This window comes from Aethalodelphis obliquidens, unplaced genomic scaffold, assembly GCF_003676395.1.
Source record: "Aethalodelphis obliquidens isolate GAN/ISIS:26980383/991018 unplaced genomic scaffold, ASM367639v1 scaffold85, whole genome shotgun sequence".
Taxonomy (NCBI): domain Eukaryota; kingdom Metazoa; phylum Chordata; class Mammalia; order Artiodactyla; family Delphinidae; genus Aethalodelphis; species Aethalodelphis obliquidens.
The window spans coordinates 6,679,514-6,702,952 of record NW_020838029.1 but is presented as its reverse complement, the minus strand read 5'-3'; the positions used below and the strand labels follow the sequence as shown (position 1 = coordinate 6,702,952).

Below are 23,439 nucleotides of genomic sequence, written 5' to 3'. Positions count from 1 at the left end.
GAGCCTCTTTATACTCAAAGAGAGAGACTCTTCCCCAGTCTTTTCTCCCTACAAAGTCAGTGGTAGAGAAGCTGAAATGAATACAAGTTGACGTTGGCCAGTTCTAAGTCATAGACCTTTTCTGTGCCCTTTATTCTCCTTCCTCTCTTGTATATTTCTGTTTTTCCCTTCCTTGGGTCCCCCAACCCCGCCCCAGCCCTTTCTCCCATTTAGGCTAAAGTTATGCTTTGTATGAGAACCGCACCCCATGGGCACTAGAGTAGCAGTCACTCAGAGTGTTTTTGAACTTTCTGGTAAAATCCAGGCCCTTTCTGCTAACAAACTTTACTCCAGTCCCTGAGGCTGGTTGGCTCTCTCTCCCATGGTCTCCTTTGTCACATGGAGATACCAGTCATATTTGTGAGATTCCATCCATTATTAACAAAATGGTGGAGTCAGATCTATCCGAATCCAAGGCCCGTGTTCTTACCTTTACCCCTGTGGTTTTCAAACTTTAGCATGGGTCAGAATTACTTGGAGGTCAAGTTGCCAGATGTTGAAAAAATAATAAAAACCAACCAAACAAAAACAAGACGCCCATTAAATTTTAATTTGAATATAATTATGTACCAAATATTGCAAATATTTATAGGAAAAAAATATTTGTTGTTTATCTGAAATTCAAAATTAACTGGGCCATTTTGTATTTTATCTGGTAACCTTGTCTAGAAGGCTTATTAAAACACAGCTTCGGCTTCCTTGGTGGAGTAGTGGTTAAGAATCTGCCTGCCAATGCAGAGGACACGGGTTCGAGCCCTGGTCTGGGAAAATCCCACATGCTGCAGAGCAACTAAGCCCGTGCGCCACAACTACCAAGCCTGTGCTCTAGAGCCCGCGAGCCACAACTGCTGAATCTGCGTGCCACAGCTACTGAAGCCCGTGAGCCTAGAGCCCGTGCTCAGCAACAAGAGAAGCCACTGCAATGAGAAGCCTGCGCACGCAACAAAGAGTAGTCCCCACTCACCGCAACAAAGAGTAGCCCCCGCTCACCGCAACTAGAGAAAGCCTATGTGCAGCAACGAAGACCCAACACAGCCAAAAATAAATAAATAAATTTAATAAATTAAAAAAAAAAACACAGCTTGCTAGGCCTCACTTCCCAGAGATTTTGAATCTGTAGGCCTGGATGGGGCCTGAGAATTTACGCATGCTGGTCTAGAGACCACTTTTGAGATCCATGGCACATAGGTTAAATGGTGAAAGATAAGAATGTTTCTGTGAAGCTTTTCCCTTTGATCCTCACATCCCACCAAAGCAGAAGGGAAGAAATGGCTAAAACTTAAAGCAGGGTTCTACTTTTTTTTTTAACTACTGAACCACCTGATCAGAAATCCATTTGTGAGGGTATATGAATTTTTATTGATAACAATAGTCTGCTAGCTATTCAAAACTATGAATTTTGAACAATAATACAACAACATTCTAAAAGTGAGATTAGGAAACTTTATTCATACCATTTACCAAAGCCAAGTGTTAGTCATTGCTCAATTTTGGTTACGTCAATGAGAATGCTTCGTTTTATAAACTGATTCCTGAGAACTATGTGATTATCACAGTCTTTAAATTATTTTTCTTTAATCACTGCTTTCACTAATCACAGAAGTAATGTGTGCTCATTAAATTTTAAACAGACAACCTAGAAAGTTGTGACTTTGAAAGAAAAATTCTCTATAATCCTAGTCCCAAGAGATAAGCTCTGTTAACTATTTGCTGTACATTTATAGGGGCCCTTTGCATAGTGCTGATATGTATGATTTTATTTATTTTTTAAACAAAAATTAAATCATTATGAACTCATGGATTTGAATATGTTTGATATCTCGGACTCACCTTGCACATTTCCTGCCCCAAACCTGGAATCAGCCACTTCTCCAAAAAGCCCTGGTTTCTTTTCAGTGGGAAATGGTATTTCAAGGCCACAGTCTAGATACTAGTGGTGCTCATAGGTGCAGGGCTGGTCACTATTTCTAAGCCTTTTAAGAAAAAATGCCTCATGAGTTCACACAGATATTTTAATTCAAAGTCAGGCCTACGGGATTTTAGTTAACTCCTGTGTTTTATTTGAATCTCCTTTCTTTCAAATTTGAGAATCTCGGTTCCCAAAGATACAGGGAATAATAGAATATCACATAATTACTCATTTGCTTTGTCCCACTGACATACACAACTGTCTCAGAATAACAATATTAATACTACCACCACCAGTATGATTACAAAAACAATTAAACATTTCTTTTGCATGTCATCTCTCCATTTACCCCCCTTCTGTAGCAATTATATTCTATGCTCTTACTTAGAACGTTCATTGAATCTTAGTGTGTGTGTGTGTTTATTATATTTATTTAATGCTCACTACCAGTCCTTATGTCAGTGTCTTTCTAGTTATTTTGGTTTTCTGAAGTTTATTCTCTAGTAGATTCCTCAGATAGGGTTCACAAGACCAATCTTTCCTGAGTGATTACATGTTGATAATATTTGTAGGCTCTAATCTAGAAAGTCAGTGTATTAGTTAGCTAGGGCTGCCGTAACAAAATATCACAGACTGGGTGAATTAAACAACAGAAATTTATTTTCTCACTGTTCTGAAGGCTAGAAGTCCAAAACCTAGGTGTTGGCAGGTTTGATTCCTTCTCAGGCCTTTCTCCTAGGCTTGCAGATGGCCAACTTCTCAATGTGTCCTTGCATAATCTTTGCTATGTGCATATACATTCCTGGTATCTCTCTTTGTGTCCAAATTTCCTCTTATGAGGACAGTGGGATTGAATTACGGCCCACTCTGATGGCCCCATTTTAACTTAATCACCTTGAAAAGCCCTGCCTCCAAATATAGTTAACATTCTGAGATACTGGGCTTCAACATAAGAACACTGGGGGGGGGGGGGACACAATTCAGCTCACACCAGTCAGTTTAGCTGGATATGAACTCTTTACCTCACATTTTCTTTCCTTGTATATCTTGAATATGTAAATTAATTTTCTTCTGGCATAAACCATTTCTGTCAATACATCTGATGACTGGCTGATTTTCTTTCCCGTGTTCTCTTTACTTGGGTACATAAGATTTTTTTCCTTAAAGTCCAGTAATTTTACTACAATATGATCATTTTGGGTTAATCTTCTCAGTTACACAAATTCCCCCCTTTTTTTTTTGGCGGTACGCGGGCCTCTCACTAGGCTCACAGGCCTAGCCGCTCCACGGCATGTGGCATCTTCCCAGACCGGGGCACGAACCCGTGTCCCCTGCATCGGCAGGTGGACTCTCAGCCACTGCGCCACCAGGGAAGCCCCACAAATTCCCTTCTTAAATGTTGTTTCAAGTGTGTCAAAAGTTATTTCAAGAAAACTTTCCTATGGTCTTTATTATTCATTCTTTTTCCCTTGCTTTGGTTTTCTTTATGTATGTTGGATTTTCTTTATCTTCTGAATTTGTCACTTTTCCTCAAATTTTCTATCTCTCTTTTCTTTTTAGTTTTAAATTTTTTTCTTCTTTTCATTTTCTTTTTCCTTAAGGCATTGTGTGTTGCATTTATTCACTCTTGTGCTCCTTCTAGTTTCGAATTCATTTCTGATTTTTTCTTTTATTTCCAATTCTTTCCTTATTTCTATCATCTAACTTTTGAGTTTTTCTAATTCTGCATTATGTTGTTCTTTCACATCTCGTATCATTTTCTTAATGTCTTTTTACTTGTTTTAAAATAGTAGGTTATAGTTTTCATATTTTGTTATTTATCTGCCATGTTTTTGTTGTCAAGGGATGTTATAAGCCTTATTTTTTCCATTATAATAAATATAACCTTGATCCTTTTCTGCTCATTTTTACATGAAAAGTTTTGTTTTTTTTTTTAATTTTACAAGAAGGTTGGATTTAGAGTAGATTTTTAAATTTCATGGCTTTTGAGCTCCCTCTTCTGTTGCTTTTGTGTAATATGAAAACAAATGATATCATGGTGCTGCTCCCCTCTCCTATTTTCATCTGGACCTTCTGTTGCTGCACTGCCTAGTTTGGATTCTACTCCCAGAAGTTTCTCCTCAGTGTGGACTTTATCCTAGGATAGAGCTTTAGCTGGTTAGTTTTGAGAGTTCATGGGGCTCACACTACTCCAGGCCCAGATTGTTCCAGCCTCTTTGGGTCTTACCACTGCCCTGCTATAATCATGTGCAAAATCTCTCCCAGTTTTAGCTGCTGTCCTTAAATTGTCCCTCTGAGCTTTCCACTTAGTAACTTTGGCTATTTAGGGATTCTCTGGTCTTTTAGATGCCCCATTGCTTCCCTCTGCTTCCTTTTGCTGAAACCCACATATGTCTTATAGGTGCTGGTAATTTGTCCCCTTTCCTCATATTTTGAGGTTCATGGGGGTATCTTGTTACCTAGTTTTGTTGCAGATATTGTCCATAGGTTTTGGGTTTGGCTATCCTATTTTTTTTTCTTTTTTTTTTTTTTTTGTGGTACGCGGGCCTCTCACTGTTGTGGCCTCCTGTTGCAGAGCACAGGCTCCGGACACGCAGGCTCAGCGGCCATGGCTCACAGGCCTAGCCGCTCCGTGGCATGTGGGATCTTCCCGGACCAGGGCAGGAACCCATGTCCCCTGCATCAGCAGGCGGACTCTCAACCACTGTGCCACCAGGGAAGTCCCTATTTTTTCTTTTCCACCTTCCAAGAATCACCCTGTCCCTTGTTTTTTTTCTTTTTTAAAAAAATTTATTTGTTTTTGGCTGCTTTGGGTCATCGTTGCTGTGCTCAGGCTTTCTCTAGTTGCGGAGCAAGCAGGGGCTACTCTTTGTTGCAGTGTGTGGGCTTCTCATTGTGGTGGCTGCTCTTTGTTGCAGAGCACAGGCTCTAGGCATGTGGGCTGCAGTAGTTGTGACACGTGGGCTCAGTAGTTGTGGCTCGCGGACTCTAGAGCGCAGGCTTGGTAGTTGTGGCGCACGGGCTTAGTTGCTCTGCAGCATGTGGGATCTTCCTGGACCTGGTCTCGAACCCGTGTCCCCTGCATAGGCAGGTGGATTCTTAACCACTGTGCCACCAGAGAAGTCCCTCCATTAAGTTTTAATTGCAATTATTATATCTCTCATTTTTACAAGTTTTTAAAGTTTTTAATCAACTTTCTGAAATATTATTTACATAAAATAAAATATACAGTGTACCTATTCTACACATATAGTTTGATGAGTTTTGGCAAATAAATACACCTGTGTAACTACCACCACTGTCAAGAGAAAACATTTTTATCATCCCAGAAAGTTCCCTTGTGCTCCTTCCCAGTCAATCCTTTTCACTCATGGCACCAGACAACCATTTATTTGCTTCCTGTTACTATAGATTTGCCTTTTCCAGAATGGCATATAAATGGAATCAACAGTATGTATACTTTTTTGTGTCTGGATTCTTTTGCTCAGTGTAATGTTTTTGAGATTCGTTCATGTTGTTGCCTGTATCAATAGTTTGTTCCTTTTTAATGCTAAGTATATTCCTTTGTATGGATATGCCACTGTTTATTCATTTATTCTCCTGTTGGTGGATTGGTAATGTTTGACTTTTATTAATAAAGCTGCTATGAGTGTTCTTATACATGTCTTCTGATGGATATATACATTAATTTCTGTTGAATGTTTACCTAAGAAGTAGAATTGCTGAGTTGTAAAGTAAATGGATGTTTAGCTTTATTAGATACTACCAAATAGTTTTCCAAAGTGATTATACCAATTTACACTGCCATTAGTAATTATCAGTAATTATCACTCCACATTCTTGTCAAAATTGGTATTTTCAATATTAAAAAAATAGGCTTTCTGGTGAGAGAGGTGTGTTTTACTCATTTCTGAGAGTGAGCTGCTCATTTTCCTCAGGAAATTATTTGTGGGAGTTTTTCGAGGAGTAGGGTAAAAGAACATTCTTTCAGAAAGCTAGAATCCAGGGGTACAGGAAGAAGGCTTTTTTTAGACTCCCCACCTTGGAGGGACCTAGGAGTCCACAAATGTTTTAGCTGAAGGTCACCAGGTTTTGCAAATGCTCCCAGGGCAAAACAGCTTCAGTGCATCACATGTCTATATGGGTTCCCTTTTATCTTATTAATTCTTTTTATCTTACCAGTTCTTTGATGCTTTTAATAAGGTGCTTTATGTTTTATCCAGTGTCTTAAGTGGTTTTCTGTCGGAGGTTTTGTTCAGATACCTAGTCCACCATATAACCAGGAATGCTTCATATTTCTGTTATTATTCTCCTGTATAGTTTTGTTTGTTTTTCCTGGATTTTCTAATTGCCTTTTATATTTTCTTTTTGAGGAAAGAGATCACTTTTTCTAATCATTAATATTTTCTAGCTTCTTAATTTATCCATCACTTGGAATCAATTTCATTCTTCTTGAAGACATTCTTTCTGTAGCACTCTGGTTTCTTATTCTAAATTGGACTGATTGCTTTCCAGGCCTACTTCCCAGTTGTCATCCTAGAGGGTTTTTGTCACTGGATTCATGAGTTAAGTCTCCTATTTCTTGTTTCCCATGTCTTTTTCTTTCTGGGATTTACCCTGGTTTTGTTGAAGTACATCTTAGAGTAACAAACTAAGAAAGGCTGTGCAGGAGTTATTCTTTTGAATCTTTACATTTCTGAAAATATCTTTTTGTACTCATACTTGATTGGTGATTTGGCTAGGTTTTAAATTCTAGGTTCAGAATAATTTTCCCTCAGAATTTTAGAGAGTTATTCTAACATCCAGTGTTGCTAATGAGAAACCTGATTTTTGTTTCTTTACAGGTAACCTGCTTTTTCTTTCTGGAAGCATTTATAATTTTCTCTATTTCTGACGGTATAAAATGATATAGTGTCTAAGTATGGGTCTTTTTTCCCCTTTGGTCTTAGTAGGCCCTTAAAATCTTCTCTTCTCTGAATTATCTGTTTCCTCTGGGGTTAATTCTGCTTGCTTCTCTTGGCCTTTCTTTTCATAATGCTGTTTTTCTTCATATGTCTGATGGTCTTTAATTGTCTCTTCATATTTATAAATGAAAGAATAGGCAGTTGATATAGGTTTTTCTGCTTTATGTATGTAGATCCATTTTCTTACTAGTTCTCTCCTCTAAATAAGGGATTGGACTAGACGTCTTTGTAACTGGTCAGGGCTTGTGACTAGCAGCCTTCTATTTAGACTTGTGTTTGGAAGTTGCCTTTAGGCGGGGGGACCCCAAATGCCAGATTAAGAAGCGTTTTCATTTGCACTGGAGCACCAAAACCTATACTACCCTTTAGTTTTCTCCAGGTATTTATTTTATTTCTACTGAGTCCTCGTCTTCTTTTATTTTTTCTTTTTGTTTCTCTCTTTTCTTTCTTCCTTTCTCTCTTTGCTTGCTTTCTTTCGTTCATTCATTCTTTCTTTTTCTTCCTTTTCTTTTCTTTTTTTGCTGGGAGGTAAAGATTGGATGAACTATGCTGAATGTGAGGATGATGGGTGGGGAGATCATGGGGAACCAGTGAGGACATTTGTTTCATAGACAGGCTTTCAATTCACCCCATAGTTTTCAGACTCCCTTCTTAGTTTGACCTTGAATACTTGCCAGCTCTGAAATAGGAGCCTTTCTGGGATTCTGCCAGGTACATTGCCTTGTTCCATTCTGTTTCATCAGTTGACACATTTCCAATCTTCCAGAAATTCGTTAAGCCCATTTTTTTCACTGTTAAGGCCTTATTCCTTTATTATCATTTTAATGGATGTCAAAAGGGAACAGATAAGCACACATCTTTACTCAGATATCTTCAATTAGAACTCTCTTATCTTTATAATGGCTTCATGGTAGACCTTTGTGTAGATGTAATATAGTTTATTAAAGGTCCAATTGATGGGCATTTGGGTTCTTTCCAGTTTTTTCACTATTCAGACAATGCTGCAGTAGACATCCTTTGTACATACATCTTTGGGCACCCATGCAAGTATTTCTGTAGGATAAATTCATAAAGTAAATTTGGTAGATATTGCCAAATTGTACTCTTAAAACATAGACCCACATCACACTCCAACTATCAGTGAATGAGAGTATCCTCCCCCCACATCTTCACAACACTATTTGTCATTTATCATTTTCCATTTTTGCCACTCAAATGGGCAGAAGTATGCGCTCTCATTATTTTAATTTGTATTTCTTAAATATGAGTGAGGTTGAGTATTTTTTCGGATGTATTAGTCATTAACCAATTTCTTCTGTGAATTGCCTGTTGATGTCCTTCGCCCATATTGTTTGTCTTTTTTGAGTTGATTTGTACGAGTTCATTTTATATTATGCATCACAATTCTGACTCTGGGTTTACATAATTAATAAGTTTGGGATGTGCAGAGTGAAACAAAAGCTTAAAAAGCCTTTAGTGTGATAATGTACATTGTGAAAAAGTGAATTTAGTGTGCAGCATTTCCCAAACTAATCTGATCACAGAACTATTTTTTTTCTTGGAGTATCTTAAGGAACTAATTTTGAGGGACCAGTTTGGGAACTGCTGTCTTATCTAGCACTTAAGCTCAGTGAGAGTGAAGACAATGTCTGTCTTATTCACCACTGTATATCCAGCGTCCAGTGCCTGGCATGTAGTAAACTCTGAGTAAATATTTCTTGAATAAATGAATGAATACTTTTTTTTTTTTTTTTTTTTGCGGTACGCGGGCCTCTCACTGTTGTGGCCTCTCCCGTTGCGGAGCACAGGCTCCAGACGCGCAGGCCCAGTGGCCATGGCTCACGGGCCCAGCCACTCCACGGCATGTGGGATCTTCCCGGACCGGGGCACAAACCCGTGTCTCCTGCATCGGCAGGCGGACTCTCAACCACTGAGCCACCAGGGAAGCCTGAATACATTTTTTAATGCCCTATAATTGAGCTTTTTTTTTTACACCTACTAGTATGGTACTCTAATTCAAGATGTAGAACTTGTATTTCATCTAATCTGAAACAGCATTGACTATAAGACATACCCTTGTTTTATGCACCACTAAGAAAGAAAAAAATTTCACTTTGCTGTACACCAGAAACTAACACAACATTGTAAATCAACTATACTTCAATAAAAAATTAAATAAACAAAAAAGAAAGAAAAAATACAGCCAAATAAATTATAACACAATACTATTTTAGCTTTTATAATTTATACTTTATAATTATTGGGAGCGTTCTTTAAGACTTGTTTAGAAATGGATTTTTATCATCTATAACTCTTGTACATATGTTACAAAGAACCCTGAAATGAAAATTGGTTAAGGTATTTCTAAAACGTCTTCACATTTGGAATCTGAGTCTTCTGAATTACTTTTTGGCTCAGTCAATATGTTCTGGATTTTCCTCACAATATTATTCTTTGTCATTAAGGATATTGGCAATACAGTATTTCTGGTGGGGGGAAAGAAGTATTCTACTTTTGTCCAGGGTTTTCTTCCACGTCGCTGACAACCATTCTGCAAGTTTTGATGCTGGTACTTTCTCGATCTTACCAGAAGGTGTCAGGCAATGACAATTATATCACAACTGCTGCCTGGCCAACAGCAATTGTGACATTCCATTAATTATAAACTGCATGCCAATTTCAGAAATGTTAAAAACATGAAGAAATGTGCATTTAAAAATTTTTTTAATTTTTTTTTTTTGCGGTACGCGGGCCTCTCACCGTTGTGGCCTCTCCCGTTGCAGAGCACAGGCTCTGGATGCGCAGGCTCAGCAGCCATGGCTCACGGGCCCAGCCGCTCCACGGCATGTGGGATCCTCCCGGACCGGGGCACGAACCCGCGTCCCCTGCATCGGCAGGCGGACTCTCAACCACTGCGCCACCAGGGAAGTCCAGAAATGTGCATTTTTGAATCGATGAAATGCTATTAGATATTATCACTGTGCCCTTCCTGAATTCTGCATTTCTCTTTAGTTCAATTTATTTTTCTCTCTTCCTTCATAGCTCTGCTTTTAAAAAGAGCAGTCTGTATTTATTGTCTTCCTTTCCTCCCCTTTCATTCACCCTTTAATCTACTACATTCTAACCCCCATCACTCCAGTGGTGGTCTGCTTTCAGTCCTTATGCAGATTCATTCACCAGCCAGTGAATGCTTATAGTCTGTTTGGGAAGATAACAGTAGTATGGAGCAAATCACAGAATCTTAGAGCTAGAAGGTTTCCTAATTCTGACCTTTTTTTATGTGGCAAACCATCACATATTTGACTATTGTTCGTGGCTCCTTTCCCATCTGCCCATTTTAGATTCATTTTATTTAAGTTCAGTAGTTCTAGCTTATTTAGCCAGTTCTCATATGACAAGGTTTCCAGAAAACTTCCCATCTTTGTTGAACTTACATGTAGCTGGCAGAGCCCTTCTTAGATGTGGAGCCCCAAGTGAAATGCACAAAGCCCCCAAAGGAACCACAGTGACCTAGCAATCCTTTCACTATTACTAGCTAGATTTTGCTCCCATTCCCCATAGATGCTGTTTCAAACCTTCCCTCACCTCTCTTCTCAGGTTGCCTGCTCCGTCTCCATTCCCTCCCATTTTGAAGATGTTCTTGCCTCCCCTTAATAAAGAAAATTGAAGCCAAATACCAGCTCTTCTACTTCAAAATATAGTTACAAAATTTGTGCTCAGCCTTTCCTGTTTACCTCCCTTTGTGAAAAGCCAATAATCTTCTGCCTGTGCTCGGCGTCCTATATCCTCCCATCTCTACAGGGTCCTGACTTGGCCAATATTATTCCTTCTCTTTCTTATCTCTTAAACTTTTTTATCTTCATCACAGATTTTTGCCCTCAGCTAGTAAACATGCTTTAGGATCTACTGTATTGTGAGAAAAATGTATACTTCATTAATTCTATATCCAGCTTTAGTTAACTTTATTTTCTTCCTTTTTTCATAAACTTAACTTAAAATTTTTATTAATATTTCTTTTTTTAAGATTTTTTTGATGTTGACCATTTTTAAAGTCTCTGTTGATCTTGTTACAATATTGCCTCCACTTTTTTTACCTTTCGGTTTTCTAGCCGCAAGGCATGTGGGATCCCAGATCCCTGACCAGAAATTGAACCTGCACCCCGCCCCCCCACCCCACCCCCTGCCACACTGGAAGACAAAGTCCCAACCAATGGACCACCAGGGAAGTCCCTATTAATATTTCTTTTTTGGTTCAAGATTCAAAAGTTATAAAAGGTCATACCAGGAAAAATTTCCCTCCCATTCCCATCCCAGTGGGAACCAGGGTTTTCAGTTTCCGCATACACACCCTTTGCAGCCCAGCCCTAATGCCCTAAGGCAGTGGTCCCCAACCTTTTTGTCACCAGGGACCGGTTTCATGCAAGACAATTTTTCTACAGACCAGGGGTGGGGATGGTTTCAGGATGATTCAAGTGCATTACATTTATTGTGCACTTTATTTCTATTATTATTGCATTGTAATATATAATGAAATAATTATACAACTCACCATTATGTTGACAGGAGTTGGAACTCAGGCGGTAATGTGAGCAATGGGGAGCGGCTGTAAATACAGATGAAGCTTCGCTCGCTCACCTGCCGCTCATTTCCTGCTGTGCAGCCTGGTTCCTAACAGGCCAAGGACCGATACCGGTCCATGGCTCAGGGATTGGGGACCCCTGCCCTAAGGCATCCGTTGTATGTAATGAATAAACTTATCACCCGTGCATCTAGAATGGCATTAGTTATGTACAGTTCTTGGGAAAATTAAGAAAATATTCACACAAATAATGTTCTATAGGGCTTTAATCTCTGAACCCCAGTTGAGAAAAGCAGTAGAGATAAACTATGTATATAACAGCAACTGTGCATATATATATTATATATGTATATAATTTTTCTTCTTTTTTAGAGAAATGATGTAATCTTATATGCTGTCTTACATCTTTATTCACTTAACCATATGTATTGGAGATCTATGTATGTATCAACATCTATTCTATTAGATATATATATATGTTTGTATACATCCACAAACCTAAAGATCTCCCTCATTAAAAAAAATTCACTTGGGGCTTCCCTGGTGGCGCAGTGGTTGAGAGTCCGCCTGCCGATGCAGGGGACACGGGTTCGTGCCCCGATCCGGGAAGATCCCACATGCCGCGGAGCGGCTGGGCCCGTGAGCCATGGCCGCTGAGCCTGCGCGTCCGGAGCCTGTGCTCTGCAACGGGAGAGACCACAGCAGTGAGAGGCCCGTGTACCACACACACACACACAAAAATTCACTTGTATATTAAAAAAAAAAGCTTTATTGAGCTATAATTCATGTGCCATACAATTCACCTATTTAAATGGGTTTTAGTATATTCAACAGAGTTTAGCAGTCATTCCTCATTCCTCTCAACCCTCCCAGCCCCTGGCAGCCACTAATATATTTTCCATATCTATAAATGTGCCTATTCTAGATATTTCATATAAATGGAATCATACAGTGTATGCTCTTTTGTGACTGTCTTCTTTCTCTTAGCATACAGTTTTCAAGGTTCATGTTATAACATGTGGCAGTGCTTCATTTCTTTTTCTTTCTTTTAGTATTTTTTTTAGTACTTCATTTCTTTATAATGAGAAATAATATTTGACTGTATGGACATACCACATTTTATTTTTCCATTCATCAATTGATAGACATTTGTTTCTATTTTTTGGCTATTATAAATAATGCTGCTATCAATATTTGTGTACAAGTTTTTTTGTGGACATATGTTTTCATTTCTCTTGGGTATATATCTAGGTGTACATTTGCTGGGTCATATAGTAATTCTATGTTTAACCTTTGGAGAAATTGCCAAGACTGTTTTCCACAAAGACTGCACCATTTTACATTCCCACCAGCAATGTATGAGGCTTCCAATTAATCTACATCTTCACCAATACTTGTTATTATCTGTCTTTTTGATCATTCTAGTGGGTGTGAAGTGGTATATTACTGTGGGCTTTTTTTTTTCAGGGATCGAACCCACGGCCCCTGCAGTGGAAGTGTGGAGTCTTAACCACTGGACTGCCAGTGTGTTTTTTTTTTTAAATAAATTTATTTTATTTATTTATTTTTATTTTTGGCTGTGTTGGGTCTTCGTTGCAATGCGCGGGCTTCTTATTGCAGTGGGTTCTCTTATTGCAGCGAGCGGGGGCTGCTCTTTGTTGAGGTACACAGGCTTCTTATTGCGGTGCCTTCTCTTGTTGCAGAGCGCAGGCTCTAGGCACGCGGGCTTCAGTAGTTGTGGCTCGCTGGCTGCAGAGTGCAGGCTCAGTAGTTGTGGCACCCAGACTTACTTGCTCCGCGGCATGTGGGATCTTCCTGGACCAGGGCTCGAACCCGTGTCCCCTGCATTGGCAGGTGGATTCCTAACCACTGCACCACCAGGGAAGCCCCTTATTGTGGTTTTGATTTGCATTTTCCTGATGGCTAGTGATGTTGAGTATCTTGTCATGTTCTTTTTGGCCATTTGCATATCTTCATTGGAGAAATGTCTATTCAGATCCTTTGCCCATTTTAAAACTGAGTTATTTATCTTATTTTTTATTGTTGTAAAATATACATAACATAAAATTTACCATTTTAACCATTTTAAAGCGTACAGTTCTGTGGCATAAAGTATGTTCACAGTGTTGTACAACCACCACCACCACCCATTGCCAGAACTTTCTCATCTTCCCCAGCTAAAACTCTGTACCTATTAAATAATAACTCTCCATTCTCACCTCTCCCCATCCCCTAGAAACTACCATTCTACTCTATGTCTCTGTTCATTTGACTACTCTAGGAACCTCATATAAATGGAATCATATAATATTTGTCCTTCTGTGACTGGCTTATTTCCTCTAGCATGATGTCTTTAAGGTTTATCTATGTTGTAGCACATGTCAATATTTCCTTCCTTTTTAAGGTGGAATAATAGTCCATTGTATGTATATACCACATTTTGTTTATCCATTCATTTGTCAATGGACACTTGAGTTGTTCCACCTTTTTGGCTATTGTAAATAATACTGCTATGAGCATAGGTGTACAAATACCTGCTCAAGTCCCTGCTTTCAGTTCTTTTGGGTATATACTCAGAAGTGGAGTTGCTGGATCATATAGTAATTCTATGTTTAAATTTTTTAGGAATCACCATACTGTTTTCCACAGCAACTGTACCGTTTTACATTCCCACCAGCAAGGCACAACAACACTTGTTATTTTCTGTTTTTTTTTTTATTTTAAAATAGTCGTCTTAGTGGATGCGAAGTGGTTATCTTTTTATTATTGAATTGTAAGACTTCGTTATATATTCTAGACACAAATCTTTTATCAGATAAATGATTTGCAAATATTTCCCCCTATTTTATGGGTTGTCATTTCACTTTCTTCAAGGTGTCATTTGAAGAACAAAAGTTTTTAACTTTGATGAAATCCAATTTATCTATTAATTCTGTTGCTTGTGCTTTTGGTGTCATATCTAAAATCCATTGCTGACTCCAAGGTCATGAAGATTTACACCTATGTTTTCTTATGAGAATTTTATAGTTTTGGCTTTTATATTTAGATCTTTGATCCATTTCGAGGTAATTTTTGTGTATGGTGTGAGATAGGCATCCAAAGTCATTCTTTTGCAAGTGACTATCTAGTTGTCCCAACATAATTTGTTGAAAAGATTATTCTGTCTCCCATTGAATTATCTTGGCACCCTTGTCAAAAATCAGTTAACCGTAAATGTGAAGGTTTATTTCTGGACTCTCAATTCTATTCCATTGAGTTATATATCTGTCCTTATGCCAGTATCACACTCTCTTGATTACTGTAGCTTTGTAGTAAGTTTTGAAATTGGAAAGTGTGAGTCTTCTAACTTTGTGCTTCTTTTTAAAGATGATTTTTACTATTCTGGGTCTCTTGAGTTTCCATATGAGCTTTAGAATCAGCTTGTCAGTTTTTGCAAAGAAGCCCATTGGAATTTTGATGAGTATTGCCTTATATCCATAGATAAATTTGGAGAGTATTGCCATCTTAATGTCAAGCCTTCTGGTCCATTAGCATGGGATGGCTTTCTTTTTTGTTGTTTTTTTTTTTTTTTTTTTGCGGTACGCAAACCTCTCACCGCTGCGGCCTCTCCCGCCGCGGAGCACAGGCTCCGGACGCGCAGGCCCAGCAGCCACGGCCCACGGGCCCAGCCGCTCCGCGGCACGTGGGATCTCCCCGGACCGAGGCATGAACCCGCGCCCCCTGCATCGGCAGGCGGACCCTCAACCACTGCACCACCAGGGAAGCCCCTGGCTTTCCATTTTTTAACATCTTCTTTGATTTCTGTCAACAATATTTTGTAGTTTTCAGAATGTAAGTTTTGTACTTCTTTTGATAAATGTATTATAAGTATTTTATTCTTTATTCTTTTTGATGCTGTTATAAATAAATGGAGTTACTTTTTTATTTCATTTTTGGTTTGTTTATTGCTCCTGTATAGAAATACAATTGACTTTTATATATTGATTTTGTACCCTGAAACCCAGCTGAACTCACTTATTAGTTCTGTTGGTTTTTAGTGGATTTCTTGGGATTTTCTATATGCAACATCATGTCATCTGCAAATAGTGACTGTTTCCAATCTGCATGCATCTTGTTTCTTTTCCTTGCCTAATTGCTCTAGCTCAAACTTCCAATGTTGAATGTAAGTAGTGAGAGTAGACATCTTTGTCTTGTTCCTGATTATAGGGGGAAAGCATTCAGTTTTTCACCATTAAGTATGATGTTACCTGTGGATTTGTGTGTGTGTGTGTGTGTGTGTGCTTCAACCACCTTTTCTTTAATTAATTTTTATTGGAGTATGGTTGCTTTACAATGTTGTGTTAGCCTCCACTGCAAACAAAATGGATTTTTTATAGCTCTTGAGAACTGCCTCTCCTCCTGAGCTAAGTCTCTGAGCCTCTACTCTGGAGATCAGGTCAGGGACAGTGGCCTCTTGGAGTGACACCCCTGTTTTATGAGCTGGGCACTGAAAACGGCTGGTAGCCTCTGGTCTTCTAGGCTTGCCAGTGTGGAACCTCTGCCCTACAGGCTAGCTGGGCAAGGGCCTTAAGGACTTGCAGTAGTTTTTTCCTGCTGCACCTCCCCTCCCTGCTCTGAGATTAAAAAAAAAAAAGATGTGTAGGATTTTTCCTAGTACTGTTATGGTTTCATTTTATATTTAAGTTTTTTTATCCATATGGAATTTATTTTATTGTATTTTGGTACAGGATATATCTATGAATCCAACTTATTTGTTTCTAGATAGCTACCTATTTGTTCTACAGAATAGGGACGATTTTTCTTCATGTCTGCATCTCCAGTGCCTAACATAGCTCCTTGCCCATTGTAGGTTGTCTGTAAATGTGGTTTGAATGAACAAGATGGATACTGTGCTTCTCTTATAATATTTAGTACCTGCCTTACTGGGGTGGACATACCCTTAAATGACCCCCAATTTGTCACACCCTGTATAATCCCCTCCCCTGAGTGCAGGTAGAACCTGTGACTTGCTTTTAATCCATAGAATATGGCAAAGGTGATGGTATGTCACTCTCATGATTACATTAGGTTATATAAGACTCTATCTCAGCAAACTAGAATGAGAGAAACTCTCCTGCTAGCTTTGAAGAAGCAAACTGCTAGGAAATAAACTGCCTATGGAGAGGGCCATGTAGCAGGGAACTGCTGGTGGCCTCTAGGAGCTGAGAGTCTCAGTCCCACAACCGTAAGAAACTGAATTCTGCCAACTATGTGAGTTTGGAAGAGCATCCCAAGTTCCAGATGAGGCCCCAGTCCTGGCCTATACCTTGATTTCAGCCTACTGGGATCCTAAGCAGAGACCTAGCCAATCTGTGCTGGGACTCTGACCCACAGAAACTATGCAGTAATAAATGGGATTGTTTTAAGTTGCTAAATTTGCGGTCATTTGTTACACAGCAACAGAAAACTGATTTACTTAAATTGTTGACCCATTTAGAGCTTCCAGGTTTTCTTCATATCATTTTAAGCCAGTTTACTCCATCTTATTCCTTCAAAGTCAAGTTTTAAAATTGAATATATGACATTTAAGTATTTATTACCATTAAATCCCACCTTCTTGGTTTGGAATCAGTGTTCTAGCATGTAGATTATTTGATAGGTTTTATATCCTCTTCTTTGAGTTCTTCCTGGATGGCTTTTCTCTGTCCTTTTCCCCTAATACACTGTGGATTGTTCTTTCTTTTGAGATACAGTAAGTCCCCTGCATACGAACCTTCAAGTTGTGAACTTTCAAAGATGTGAACGTGCATGCCATCAATGTCAGGCGTGAGTGAAATTGCAGCTTGCCCTCTGTCTCCTGTTGCTGACGATCCTTCAGCTCTACCATCTCCCACCTCCTCTCCCTCCTCCAGTCAGTAACCCTTCTTGCCTGTTCGCTCGATGCCAGCCCCTGTATGCCAGCTGTTGTACTGTACTACTGTACTTTTCAAGGTAAGATTAAAAATGTTTTCTTTATTTTTGTGTTTGTTTGTTTTTTATGTATTATTTGTGTGAAAAGTATTATAAACCTATTACAGTATTGTACTATGTTGCCGGTTGTGTTAGTTGGGTACCTAGGCTAACTTTGTTGGACTTTCGAATGCGCTCTCGGAACAGAACTCGTTTGTATGTAGGGGACTTACTGTGTAATAGCATTATTACAGCGTGTTGTAATTATCTGCTTACACGCTCATCTTTCCCTACTAGACTATGAACTCCTCAAAGACAGGGACCTTGACTTTTCATGTCTTAGTGCAGTGCCTGACATGTAATAGAAGCTCAATAATTCTTTTTGTTGTATGAATAAAATGAAAGAAGAGGTGATGAATAACAGGAAATGCTTCATAGGACTTAAACAGAAGAGGTTGAAGGAAGATACGATTTGAGGTCTCCATGAAAATTTCAAGCCCCCTCTAAGGTGAATTCTGCCCCTATTCTGTCACTTAGGGATAGAGTTATGATCATAGGCCTCCCTATGTCCATTGCAGCTTATGGTGGCCCCTTTCCTGACCTAGCTGTGCTTGACAGGTACATTTAGTTCAAGACTATAATTCTGCACCCAGTTACAACACGCACACGTGTTGTTTTTCCCACACCACCAAGCAATTCTCAGACACTAGCTGGGTGTCCTAAATTCAACACAGTTCTGACACTATGTACCTGGAGATAACATCAGATCCCACAGGCTCAGTCCTACAAGACTGCCCCGCCTCCAACTTCAGACATCAATTCCAAGTCCAGGTTGTCACCTGTGCTTCTGAACGGCCAGCTATAGAATGGAGGTTCCAAAACCCACTCCTTGGTTTTAATTACTTGCTAGAGTAGTTCACAGAACTCAGAGAAATATTTTACTTACTAGATTACCAGTCTATTATAAAAAGGTACAACTCAGGAACAGCCCGATGGAAGAAATACATAGGGTATGAAGAAAGGGCACAGAGATTCCGTGCCCTCTCTGAGAGCACCCAGACCCCAGAAGCTCTTCAAACCTCCGTCTGTTGGGGCTTTTTTTTTTTTTTTTTTTCCGCACCACACAGCTTGCGGGATCTTAGTTCCCCGACCAGAGATTGAACCCAGGCCCTCGGCAGTGAAAGCGCCAAGTCCTAACCACTGGACTGCCAGGGAATTCCCTTTTTGGGGAGGTTTTTATGGCAGCTTCATTACATAGACATGGTTGATTATATCATTGGCCATTGGTGATTGATTCACCCTCCAGAACCTTCCCCTCCCCCAAGGTCAGAGGGTGGGACTGATAGTTGTTTCTCCTGGCAACCAGCCCCCATTCTTAGGCTAGGTCCTAAAGTCACTCATTAACATAACAAAAGACACCTTGATTGTGCTCCTCTTTTAGGGAATTCCAAGGATTTTAGGATCTCTGTTCAAGAAAGGAGGCAAAGACCAAATCACAATGTCACAAAGACACTCTCATGGCAGAAACTAATGGAGCCTGAGTACCTGAGTCACAGGTAGAATAGGCTAAATACATTTCACAGGGTAGGGAATTATTGCCAGCTCCTCCTCTTTCTGATATCTACATCAGTGCTTATTTCCTACTTTGTGATAGCGAACCCCCAAGAGTTGGGAGTGGAATCAAGAACTGACACCCTCTGAGCGTAGTGTATTACTTACGAGGCAAGGACATTCCCTAAATTTTTATCAGGGAAACCTGAATATCTTCCCTAACCTAAGGAAGAGCTCAGAGTAATTCTCAGATCTAACAGAGGGTATCAAGGCTAATCCTCAAGTCTGGAATGTAACCGATGTAAAGAAAATGAATTCATTTAATTGTATTATCAATTTAATCTGTTTGAGGTTGCCAGAAAGTTGGTATTCTATGAGAAGAATAGAAATAATGGAACCAAAAGTAAGAATTTGTGAGTATATCACCAGGCTTGACCTTGAGAGCAGACATAATTTTCTCCAGAGTACAGTACAGGAGTTAATCCAACTATTCTTATTTGATGAAAAATATATCTAAGAATATCCAATTTCCTATTCATTGAAGCATTCTTTATAATAGTGAAAATTTGAGAACAACATCAATTTACCATAATAGTTATTTTAGAATACTTCAAAAGGATATTACAGTAGATTTTGAAGAATGTTCAATGCTAAGGGTAATAGTTTACTAGAGCTGCCATAACAAAATACCACAGACTGGGCAGCTTAAACAATAGATTTTTATTTTATCATAGTTCTAGAGGCTAGAAGTCCAAAATCAAGGTGTTGGCAAGTCTGGTTTCTTCTGAAGCATCTCTCCTTGGCTTGCAGATGACCACATTCTTGCTGTGTTCTCACATGATTTTATTTTTCAGTGTGCACCCATCCCTGGTGTGTCCAAATTTCCTTTTATAAGAATACTAGTCAGATTGGATTAGGGCCCACCCTGATGGCCTCATTTTAACTTGAAAGGCCCTATCTCCAAATAGAGTAACATTCTGAGGTCCTGGGAGTTAAGGCTTTGACATGTGAATTTTGGAGGAACACAGTTCAGTCCATACAACGGGAGAAAGTTTTACAATATGAATAAAAGTGAAGGATATAATATTTAGTGTGATTCTAATCGTATAAACATATGCTGAAAAAGACTGGAAGGAAATACTCAAAAATATTAATAATGGTTTTCTTAGGGTTTGGGAGTTATGAATAATTTAAAATTTTTCTTCTTTATGTATTTCTGTATTTTCTAAATTTTCTACAATGAGCACGTATTCTATAATGGAAAAATGCAATAAAAGTTACATTAAAAATTCATTCCTTTTTCCCTTAATTCTATGACTAAATCAATTTACCTTCAAGAACAGAAGACAAGGGGAGATAAATGTGGCAGAAAAATTGATATCAATTGTTAAATTATAAGTGGCATTCTGTTATAAGTCAAGCTCTAGTGAGGTTGACCCTATTGACTGGTTCTCTTTTGAGTAAAATAATTTTAAATGACTTGTTTTTATGCGTGAAGGGGATCAAAAGGTAAAACTTCCAGTTATAAAATGACTAAGTCATGGGATGTAATGTACAGCATGGTGACTATAGTTAATAATACTGTATTGCATATTTGAAAGTAGGAGAGTGGATCTTGAAAGTTCTCATCACAAGAAAAAAAAATTTTGTTACTGTGTGTGGTGATGGATGTTAACTTGGATTTATTGTGGTGATCATTTTGCAATACATACAAATGTTGTATCATTACATTGTACACCTGAAACGAATATAATGTTATGTCAATTGTACCTCAATTAAAAGATTTTTTTTCAACTTGTTTTTTTAATCTGAAAACCGGGGGATTCATTTCTGGACTGCAATAACACCACTATCCACTACCCTACAATGAAACCCTTGTAGAACCTTTCATCTGGCCCTTTCTTTGACATCTAACTATGAATTCCCATCCTGAGAAGATGTTTAAATCAAAGCATCCATATCATGTACTTTAGACTACTAATTTTCTCTTTCTATGGGACCACACTGTAAGAGATGTCAAAGCAGGAACCTTGTATTGCTGTGGTCTTCCAGGTTCATCCAACTATGATATTATGTCTCAACATATGAGCACACAGATTCCAAGCAACTGTTTCCAGATACTTTTATAATCACCTCCATTTTTACACTTTAGTATATCTGTGCCTTCTTATTGCTTTCTTTTTGGGCTCTCTCTTCCCACGCTGCTCTCAGCTCTGAAACTGCATACTTTTGCCCGTTCATCAGGAGCTGGTTCATCCAACTCTAGCATCCACCTTTGGGTGCATTTTCTCTTATCTAGTTCAAAGGTCATTGAATCATACGGGCTCCCCTCCATGAGGCAAACTTGCAGAACCTGTAATTAAGGAGACATAATCTAGATGCGGGGCAATATGGTTTTCATTAGAGTTAGCATTCCTAATATTAAGAGCTTATTAAAAGGCTAATAAGTAAGCATATAGATGAGCAACTAGTGGATGGAATCTAATGAAATTTCGAAAACCGTTTTTGAGAAGCTTTTATTTCAAAGGTAATTCAAAAGGAAATATCCTTTTTCTTTCCTCATAAAGACCAGCAACTTAGCAAGATACCAGGTGCTGGGGTTAGAAGAATAAAATGATCTTTATACTTGAGAAGGCCTGCCTAGTGGGGGATACGAAAAATATGAACACGATTATTCTTTTTTTTGGCCATGTGGCATGTGGGAGCTTAGTTTCCCAACCAGGGATCGAACACCTGAACCTCCTGCATGGGAAGCATGGAGTCTTAACCACTGGACTGCCAGGGAAGTCCCTGAATATGATTATTCTTTTATAGAAGAAGTACTATGTTAGATATATAAACAGAAGAAAAAGGTCTCTGGGCTCGGACCTAGGTTTTGGCGACATGGCTAAACGCACCAAGAAGGTCGGAATCGTGGGTAAATATGGGACCCGTTACGGTGCTTCCCTCAGGAAAATGGTGAAGAAAATTGAAATCAGCCAGCACGCAAAGTACACTTGCTCCTTCGGTGGCAAAACCAAGATGAAGAGATGAGCTATGGGCATTTGGCACTATGGTTCCTGCATGAAAACGGTAGCTGGTGGTGTTTGGACCACACCACCATTTCTGCTGTCACAGTAGTCTGCCATCAGAAGTCTGAAGGAATTGAAGGACCAGTAGAAGCACCACCTTTTGAAATGTTGCTAGCCTATAATAAATGGTTAATTTATGTAACAAAATTACTTTGGTTTGTTGTTAATTTTATTAGTTAAATGTTCTTATTTGCATTGCATTAATTTTGCTTTCTAAAAGAAGACTTGGATATTAAAATCCTTCTAATTTTTGTTGGAAAAAACAAAAACAAACAAACAAAACCAGAAGAACAAGAGATTAACACTACCTGAGTAGTGGATGTTAAGGTTTTAAAGGAGTCAATACATAATGCTTCCTTTTCCCCCTTCATAATTTCTAACCAACTGAGAAATAAGGCATAGGAGACCAGTAAATGGAGATTAAAATGTCAGCATTCTTACTGATGAAACTGTTGAGTGGACATGACTTTAGAGCTGCAGTCAAGTGGGCCTTTTAATTTTCTTTAATTCTCTGCCCTGAATTAGAGAGACTTAACTCACCTGGTCGGGCAACCTAGGCCACCCTCACAGAGAGCAAATCAGAATGCACCCTCTCTATAGGCAGGATGGCTTCAAAAGTGGGATTTCTGCTAAAATTGTCGTCTTGGTAGATCAGTCGCTTTGGAACAAAATCTCATTTTCAAAACAAGCAAGATAGCAGAAATGACTGTGAAATGACTGTCTCACTTTGAAAAATAAACTGCTTGGAGTACTTTGTAAAAGGAGTAAGTTTTGCCTTAACAAATGTTAAAATATGGTAAAGCACCCATTATTTAAAATGTGCTGGGAAAAGAAACTAGAAACCACATAAATGTGCATAAATAGGAGACTGGTTAAATAAATTATGGGCCACCCCTACTGTGGAACACTAGGCAGCCATTTTAAAAAGTGAGGGGGGCCCATGAATACTGATCTGGAAAGCAGTTCAAAATATATTTTCAAGAAAAAAACCCCAGAAGAACATGTATAGTATAATCATATTTGTATTTTAAAAGGCTATCTGGGGACTTCCCTGGTGGCGCAGTGGTTAAGAATCCGCCTACCAATGCAGGGGACACGGGTTCGAGTCCTGGTTGGGGAAGACTCCACATGCCGCAGAGCAACTAAGCCCATGTGCCACAACTACTGAGACTGTGCTCTAGAGCCTGTGTGCCACAACGACTGAGCCCGCGTGCTGCAACGACTGAAGCCCACTCGCCTAGAGCCCGTGCTCTGCAACAAGAGAAGCCACCACAATGAGAAGCCCGTGCACCCCAACGAAGAGTAGCCCCCGCTCGCCGCAACTAGAGGAAGCCCGCGCACAGCAAGGAAGACCCAACACAGCCAAAAATTAATTAATTAATTAACTTAAAAAAAGCT

General features: G+C 39.1%; 1 pseudogene; it reads left to right on the top strand.

Annotated features, from left to right (window-relative positions):
* Positions 1–21,723: 21,723 nt before the first annotated feature.
* LOC113613139 (60S ribosomal protein L37a-like) lies at positions 21,724–22,129 on the top strand (annotated as a pseudogene).
* Positions 22,130–23,439: the final 1,310 nt, after the last annotated feature.